The sequence below is a fragment of the Octodon degus genome, unplaced genomic scaffold (assembly GCF_000260255.1).
Source record: "Octodon degus isolate 3935 unplaced genomic scaffold, OctDeg1.0 scaffold00241, whole genome shotgun sequence".
Lineage (NCBI taxonomy): Eukaryota > Metazoa > Chordata > Mammalia > Rodentia > Octodontidae > Octodon > Octodon degus.
Window position 1 is genome coordinate 2870479 of NW_004524817.1, and position 9437 is coordinate 2879915.

General features: G+C 37.5%; 1 non-coding gene across 1 annotated transcript; it reads right to left on the reverse strand.

The window, feature by feature from the left end:
• Positions 1-867: 867 nt before the first annotated feature.
• On the reverse strand, positions 868-1028 carry LOC111813930. The gene has a single exon (XR_002819050.1). It is a non-coding gene; the product is annotated as a U1 spliceosomal RNA (small nuclear RNA).
• Positions 1029-9437: the final 8409 nt, after the last annotated feature.

Here is a 9437-nt window from a genome sequence, read left to right on the forward strand (position 1 = left end):
CCTTCCTTCCTTTCTTCCTTCCTTCCTTCCTCCCTTCCTTCTCTTTTCTTTCTTTATTGAGATAGGATCTCACTTTGTACTACAGGCTGACCTTGAGTTCACTTACGTAGTTCAATCTGGCTTCAAATTTACAGCCATTCTCCTGCCTCAGCTTGCCAAAGGCTGGGATTACAGGTACACATCACCATACATGGGTGCTTTGTGGTTTTAAACAACAAACAAACAAACAAACAAAAAATGTAATTTAAGGACTTTTGAGAGTAATTCACCATACTCAAACAAAATAATATAATGCATCTTTTATATTTCATGTATTTCACATGTGAAATAACATGTTTATTAAATAATAAATGATTACCTAGAATAAATTTCAGTGACCAATGTCTTAACATGCCTACTCATATATTGCTTTTATAACAATAATTATTGTTTTACTGATGAGCAATTTTTTCTTTTGGTAGTTGGAATTGAACTTATGACCTTGCACTTGCCAGGTAGGTGCTTTGCCACTGAATAATATCCCCAACCCCAACAATTATTCTCAATATTAAAAATAATTAAATTCAAAGGATAAATTAATTATAAAATTATATTTAATTATGGCCCTTGGGGAGATGTACATTAGATTGATTTCCCTGTGACACTATTCTAATCTCAACGGCAATCTCTAAAAGCTATGATACCTGAAATTTTAAAGATTACAAGGCAGCATATTTTAATTTTTTCTTTTTTCTTTCTCTCTCTCCCTCTCTCTCTCTCTTTTTTTTTTTTTTGTGGAACTGGGGATTGAACTCAGGCCCTTGCACTTGCCAGGCACCCACTTATTCTACTGAGCTATCTCTCCGGCCCTTTATTTTGTTTTATAAAGTGGAAAGAGCAAATGCAGTCCTGCAGTACCACCAATAATGCAGTCGAGTTTCCCACATTTGGCGAAATCACAGGGGTTAGCACAACTGGACCAGCAAGGTAAGGCTCGCCCTGGGAAAGCCACCTTCATGATCGTGGTGTCCTCCCTGTCAAGTAAGTATTAGCAGTTTTGTAGAGGTTATTCATAATCACAAGTTATAAAAAGCACCTCATCTGTGTTTGGCTTAGATTTTCTCTTTTATCTCTTATTTATTATCTACTAATCTGATAGAAACAAAATTGCAAGAAATTGATATATTAAACAGGAAGTATTCTCATTTGTACAGTTGCCACGTTTTATATATTTCTGTAGTTACAAATATCGCATAACATTGCTCTATATATCTATCTAATTATATATCGTCCCTTCCAGAGTTTTATAAGACTCTGAAGAGCATAAGTTCAGAAGGGTGATTCTATGTTTTTAGTGTTCACAACTACCAGGGGTTAATGAAGACGTACACTGTCATTGTGCAGCAGGATCAAAAGATTTGTCTAAATTTAATCTCAGTGTATTTTTAAGGAGCCCAAGTGGCTAGTCCAAAAGTCATCCTTCCATTGGAATAATACTTTAGATGGGAAATGTAGGTGGGAAATGTAGGCTGTTAGATGCATTCCTTATTCATTTATTTTTGTTTTGTTTGTCTATATGACATGCATTTCTGAAAGATATTTGAAACACAAGGAATCTTATTTCTATTATTACAGACTTGGAGGTTTTGCTGTACAAGTTTTCATTAGGGTCTGTTGAGACAGAAACAGTTTCCTTCACAACAGACTTTTATTCTCCATGCAGCTGTAGATTACAAATAATTATGTCACCTAGATTTTTGAAACCCTCATCAGTATCTGTTTATAGCTAATGACTTAATGACTTTCTAACTGTTGTTCAATTATATTATCAGCAAATTATTTTCTAATGTGATAGAAGTAAAAAATGATTATTTAAATATTACAAAGGATTATTTCAAAACCATAAATATCGATAAGTGTGATTAACCTGGGAATAGTAAAGTCAATGTAAATTTAAAAGAAATAAGCACTCGGTATGTTTTAGGCAAGAATCAGGTACAAAATCACAGAGGGGCTGGAGAGATACATCCACTAAGCAAATCTTGCATATTGAAACAGTAGAAGAGCTGTACTTTTATATAGTATTTAGGCGTTAAATACTGAAAAGTTCATAAGCAGTATCTGATTAATACATTGCCTTGTCACATTCCACAAGATATGCATTATACTTTCTCTAGAATTGTTTTTCTATGTACAGATTTTTGACAATAGTGAGGTTTAAAAAGAAAATTTAGTTTTGATTCCATGTTTATTTGAAACAGAGGATCACTGAAAATTTTGGTGGGTTGAATGACTCAAATGTGTAGCTTTTTCAGGTAATTAAATGCAGATGAAGGGGCCAGGGAGATGGCTCAATGGAATAAATGCTTCCCTGGCAAGCGTAAGGGCCTGAGTTCAATCTCCGGTTCTGCCTAAATAAATAAATAAATATTAAAAAAATAAATGCAGATGAAAATTAATGACTGCTAGGAGTTCTAGAACTTTTCCTCAAGTTCTTCAATGATATATAAATGTAAGGAATTGTGGTTCTTATAATCTGCTTACACATGATAAAAGTCTTTTTGCCCCCAAACATACTGTAGCTCAATTATCATAAGGGACATCTCAGTTGATGAGTCCCCTCCCTCTCTGAGAATTCATCGACCATTTAATAGCTCCATTTCAACTCCGACCAGGGCTGTGATATGGTCGCAGATTTTTAGCTTCAAGTTTATTTTGATTTACTGTTCATTGAATACCATCACCTTATTTTTATTCCTGTAAGTCATTAGTGTAATGATGGTTGAATTTTTCATGAGGTAAGTTCAAAGTTAAGAAGGTTCTGTAGTTCAAGATACCTTTGGAGTCATGAATCTGAGAGTGAAAAATGACAAAAGACAGAATGTGATTTTTGAAGAGAGGCAGAGGTGTTTGGAATTCTTTAAATTCTACATGTGGAGAATTGAAAAACCACAATTAAAGTACATTCTTTCCTTTTTTTTTTTTTTAACACAAGGTCTCACTAGGTAGCTCAGACTCATAGTGATCCTCCTGTTTTCAACCTCCCCAGCCCTGAGATTATAGATATGTGCCACCATGCTTGGTCTCAGTGGCCGGCTCAGCACACCTGGGGGCAGGACCGACACGGCATGTGTTACAGGGAATAGAACCCCAGTCCCTGAGTTTGCCTAAATAGATGCTTAGTTCACTGAGCCATCTCACTGTCCCTAATTAAATTAATTTATTGTAGGGATGGCCAAATAACTCAGCGGACTAAAGCGCCTGGTAGGCTGGGGTCCAATCCCCTGCATGTGGTGCCAGCCCCTACCCCCAGGAGCTCTGAGACAGTGATTGAGACTGGGCGTGGTGGCGGGCACCTATAATCTCACACCTGAGAGATTAAAAACAGGAGAATCACTAAGACTCTGATCTGTGTAGTGAGATCCTGTACACCCTGTAGACCCTATACTAAATACATTTTTTAAAAAGAGAACAAATAAGTTAATTTATTTTAACCATATATAGCACTTTTTTTTTTGTCTACTTACCCCGCCCTGAGGATGGGGTTGGCATGGCATGTGGTACGGGGATCAAACCACAGTCCCCTGTTTCTGCCTAAGCTTGCCTAAACAGGGATTTTAGACTGCTGAGCTATCTCACTGGCCCTGTATAGCATTTTATTTATGGTCAGTGAGCTTACACGACAATTCCTTCGATCTCTTCCTCCTCCACTTCCTCCTCCTTCTCCTTTTTTTTTTCTCATTCTCCTCCTCCTCTTCTTCTTTCTCCTTTTCCTTCTTCATCTTTTCTTTTAAACAGTGTCTTACTAGATTGCCCAGCCTTTCAATCCTTCTATCCCAGCCTACTGGTTAGCTGTAGGACTGCATGAAAATATGGGCTCCGTCTTATGGCTTTCAACAAATTGTCTCTCTGTTCCCGGAATTTTGCAAATATAATCTGTAGAATATTTTTATTTCTAATTTTAAGACCTCATGCTATTGAAAAGCTTGGTTCCTATGCCTTGTGGGATCTTTCCCTGTTTGGGTACACTTAACTTAATGGTGCATTTCTAGTGAATGGGTAGAAGCAATAGAATGTCACTTCTCAGATTAGATTCAAAAAGACTGCAGCTTCTGTCATGCGTGTTCTCTGATTTGCTTGGTACATCGTAGGGAATCAGTTCCCATGATCTTTCCAGAGGAGAGGCTCACATGGCAAGAAGCTGTGGGAACTCTCTGGCAACAGCCACCAAGGAACTGAGACCTTTAGTGCAACAAGCTGGGAGGGACTTAATCCTGCCAAGAGCTCATGGAGAGACTGGGAAATAACCCTCTCTGTATAAGTCTTCTAAAAGAACGCAGCCCCAACCAACCGCTCTCTGCAACCCCAGGACAAATCTCCACAGAGCCACGCAGGCAAAATGGACAGAAGTCTGGATCCTCGAAACCATCAGCTGAGAGATGCTTTGGTTTTGTTTGGTAGATTTATTTATTTACTTATTTATTCATTTTAATGAGAATAAAAGATACAATAACATGAAACAGTTTCAATACAGGTTAGGAGGACATTTACAATAATTAATACATTGCATATTGTTGTCTTCATAGTAGTTATTCAGAGGACAATGTGCATACACAATATCTTGTCTAAACAATATTAGTATAAACTTCTATTCTCAGTGAACTAGGAGAAAATAGCTATATATCTATCCTAACTCTTTTGTGTATACATAGCCATTTGTGAAATGCAAATGAAAACAGCACTGAGATACCATCTCACCCCAGAAAGAATGGTTATCATGAAGAAATCAACCAACAACAAATGTTGGAGAGGCTGTGGGGGAAAAGGAACCCTTCTCCACTGCTGGTGGGAATGTAGACTGGTGCAACCACTATGGAAATCAGTGTGGCAACTCCTTAAAATATAGGACCAGAAGGGCCAGCCAAATAGCTCAGTGGATTAAAGCGCCTGCAAACAGGCACAGGTGCCAACAGTTCGATCCCCAGGCCTGCAATGTCAGCCCTACCCCCAGGGCATGCTGGGCGTGGTGGTGTGTGCCTGTAATCCCAGCTCTTAGGAGGCTGTAAACAGGCAGATCACTACTACTCAGATCTAGTAGTAGACCCTTCCCTAAAAATACAAAAAACAAAACAAAACAAAGCAAATCTAGGAAAGTGCATTCAATCCAGCTATCCCCCTTCTGGGAATTTTCCCAAAAGAACTGAAAACATCATATTGTACTGATATATGTGCACCTGTGTTTACAGTGGTGCAGTTTGTGATAGCCAAATCTTGGAAACAACCAAGATGCCCATCACCTGAGGGATGGATGGAAAAGATGTGGTGCTTTTATACAATGGAGTATTACTCAGCTATAAAGAAAAATAAACCACAACCTTCAAATATAAGTCAATGCAACTTGAAAATATACTCATAACTTATTTTGTAGGTATTAGGGTCATTGGTATACAGAAACGGACAAGCAATGCACTTGCATGTTCAGTCTTAAAAAAAGTCAAACTAGTTATAAGAATCAAGTAGGCTGATAAAAATTGTAAAATTTTTACCTTCTTTTTTTTATGAGTGTCATAACAAAGTGCCACAGATAAGGTGTTTTTAAAACTGCAAGTTTATTTATTCACAATTCTGTACAACAAAAATCAAGTACTAGTTTGTGGACAAGTTGGTTTTCTTTCCTTGCAAATGTCATGTTGTTCCTATACCTTCCTCTTCTCTCTCTCTCTCTCTCTCTCTCTCTCTCTCTCTCTCTCTCTCTCTCTTTTTTTCTAGTCCTAAGGATTGAGCCAAGAGTCTTTGCACTGAGGTACATCTCTAGCCCTTTTGTACTGCTTTATTTTGACACAAGATCTAGTTAACTCATTAAATTTCTTGAAGAATTAAAAACACTATCTGAAATGCAGTCTCATCATGTGACACTGAGGATTAGAACCTTAACATATGCATTGAGGGGGTACAATAGTTTGTAGTAATAATTATCAAAATTTAGGGAACATTTATGTATGTAGTGTCTCATTTATCACAACATGCCAATGTAATAAATGCAGTTACCACTTCAGTTGTGTGAGTGAGGAAACCAAGGCTCAAAGACACCAGTTATTATGTCTGAGGTTGTCCAACTAATAAGTAGAAAAGCCCCACAGGATTCATGCAAGTTAGGCTGAATACAAAATCTTTAGTTCGCCAATTAAGCTAGGGTTTCAATTCAACATAGAATAAACTTAACTGGTAACTGACAGAGAAACATGTAAATGAACCAATATATGAAATGATAAAAGTCATTAGCTTACTTGTGAAGCAGACCATTTGTAACTTAATTTTCCCAAGTTTAATTTTCAAATTGAACAGATTGGGCTGGGAGATAGCTCTTTGGATTAAGTACCTGCCTGGCAAGCTCAGGGACCTGAGTTTCATCCCCAGGACTGCATGCCATGAGGGCCCAGAACCACGGGGGCACCATGCTGGCCTCCAGAACTGGATGTGATGGTCTATGCCTATAATACCAGTACTAGGGAAGCTGAGACAGGAAAATCAGTGCAAGTCCAAACTGCATATTGGGACCCTGTATCAAATAATAAAAAAAGCAAACAGCTACTTAAGTACAAAATTATGATCTAAAATAATTATACATTTTATTGAAATATTTTAAACATAAATTATTTCTTCCTTAGCAAGACTTTATATGCCAATATTATTATAAGGCAGTATACAAATAGTATAGACTCTTTGCTGTGTTGGCCAAGGGTATCTACAAACTTACACAGTCTAGGTGCATATAGATGCTCTCTCCCAGTTCACTAAATGAAGAAAGCATTTCATATGACAAGAAATTCATTTCATTGACAAGACCAATGCACAAACTTAAAGAGAGAATTTAGCAAATATTTTCATGGATTGCAACAAATATTTTGTCATGGAAAGAAAACTGATAGTGAGGGAAGATGTTTGTCTGTCAGGCCAAGAGTATGTGAAAAACGGCTTAATTTTGCTGTTTTAAAAACCTGGTCAATGGTATTAAAATACAGAAAAGAAAATCTTTATCGTGAAATAAATTCTTATTTCACAGTAGATGATTTATTGCAGGAGGATACTTAATTAGTCTGTTTTCTGTCACTAAAATAAAATACTGGAAGCTAGATATTGGGGAAAGAAAGCAAGTCTATTGATCTGACAGTTTTAGAAACTTAAATTCCAAGAGCGGGCAGCTCAATCTATGACATGTTCCTGAGAGATGACATCACAATATTGGCAGTGCACATGAGTGGGACAGAGTAGTGACATGGTGAGGGGGAAGCCAGAGGATTTGGGGTTCCATGTCACTGTCTATAGCAACCTACTCTGGTGAGAGCTAATCAGGATTCATGAGACCTACATTAATCTCTTCAGAGTGTGATTTTCCTAAGGAGCCCTTTACCTCCCATAGTTCCTACTTCTTAAAGGTTCAGCCACTTCTTGAAATCACCATGCTGAGTAGTAGGCTTCTAACACATGGACGGCCACACTCAACTCATAAACACAGGAGGCAAATTCAGTGAATATATTAGCAATTAGAAAAAAATCAAGAAGTTTTAACTTAGCAATTGATAAATTCATGGCATTCTGCATTATCAAAATAAATTTGAGAACCAAATATGGCCATCAACCAAAAGGTATTAGCTTACTTATATTTACTGATTTCCCCAAAGCACTTACATTTACATTAATTCTTATTTTGCATTTACATAAATTGTTACTGGAGAGAAAAGTGATATTGGTTAATAGTTTTTCCAGAAATAATGCCTCTACTGACAAAATTGGTGTGAACCTGTAATGGCATTGGGTAATTGTGCACCAGTACTAAATTCTTGGAAATGTGAATCACCAGAGGAGGAAATAATACTTTCACAGGTCCTGTTGCATATGGGTTCTAGGGCAAACCTAGAGACCACCTAATCCAACCTAACAATTTAATAGTATAAGCCCAGAAAATGAATGAAAATATCCAGAGAAAAGAGGAATCGTCAACACATTTTTTCAGTGGAGAAAAGAAGGTACCATTGATGTGATATCTCTTTTCTGTTTTTTTTTTTGTTCTTGTTTGTTTATTTTTTTTTTATTACCAATTCTGGTGTTTCTAGCAACTTACTGATATGCTTTCCACCATATAAATTCATGAGATAGAATTTTGTCATTTAAGTCATCCAGTCCATGATGTGCTCTTACAAAATCCTGCACTTACTAAGATAGAAATTCTTACCAAGAAAGGAGGGTGCTGCTATAACAAAGCCTAAATATTTACAGTTGTATTTGGAAATAGGTAATGGATAGAAGCTGGGAGGGCTTTCAGATGTGTCTAACTCACCTTCTCATTGCTGAGACACGATAACTGACATACACAACTTCTGTTTACTGTGGCTCAAACTGTGCAAGTTTCCATTCATGTTGGGTGGATTGAAACACAGAGATGGCATAGAAGAAGGAGCTGGCAGCGGAAGCTGCTCACCTCATGGCAGTCAGGAGGTGGTGGGTATGCCCTGCCTAAAGGCCCCACCTCTTCTTCCATCTCCAACAGCACACTCTGCTGCTGAACTCACCAGCAGATGACGCTGTTGATGAGTGCATGTTCCTAGACCCATTAACATCACCCACAGGTTCTGCTTGGAAGGGCTTCAGGAGAACTTTCTTGACCTCAACCATAGGAAGATGCATGCTAGAAAAAAAAGTGTTATTGTCATAAATAAATGTTTAGAAATCATTTAGGTAAGAACAAAAAAAAAAAAAAAGAGGAAAGCCAGAAATAAACTTTCATCTTCTCAGAAAATACTGTGCATCAGAAGTCATGAAGAATATGTGACTAGCAATGTGAATAGTAAAGACTGCCTCAGTCCATTCCTGATACTCTAACAAAATACCTCAGACTGGGTAACTTAGAGATAATTGAAACTTATTCCTGTGATTATTGAGTCCAGGAAGTTCAAGATCAAGATACCAAAAGATTCACTGTCTAGTGAGGATTTTCTGCTTCATGCACATTGCCATGTTACTATGACTAGCATGGCAGAAGTAGATGCAGTCTACCTTAGATGCTTTTCATAAGTGTCCTAGTACCATTCATTAGGGCAGGGCCTGTGAGATTTAGTAATTTCTCAAGGAGTCCACCCGTTAATACCATCGTACTGAGAACTAAGTTAACATAAATTTGAAAGAAAAAACATATTCAGACTATTGCATTATATTTCTGGTGAGATCTCAGACAGAAATGAGGAGCATGTTACTAGAACCTGGAAAAAAAGGCAAACATAAACCGGCAAAGAGCTCTTGAATTACGTTCATGTTCTAGTGACTTTTAGAAAATAGAGCTTGGGAGCAATGAAATTGGATATTTTTTTAAAAAAAGTCCAGATAGTGGACTAAGCATCTGGTTTGGCAAGTGCAGGGATGAGGTTTTGATCCCTGGTCCCGCATGCTGCCCTAGCCCTGCC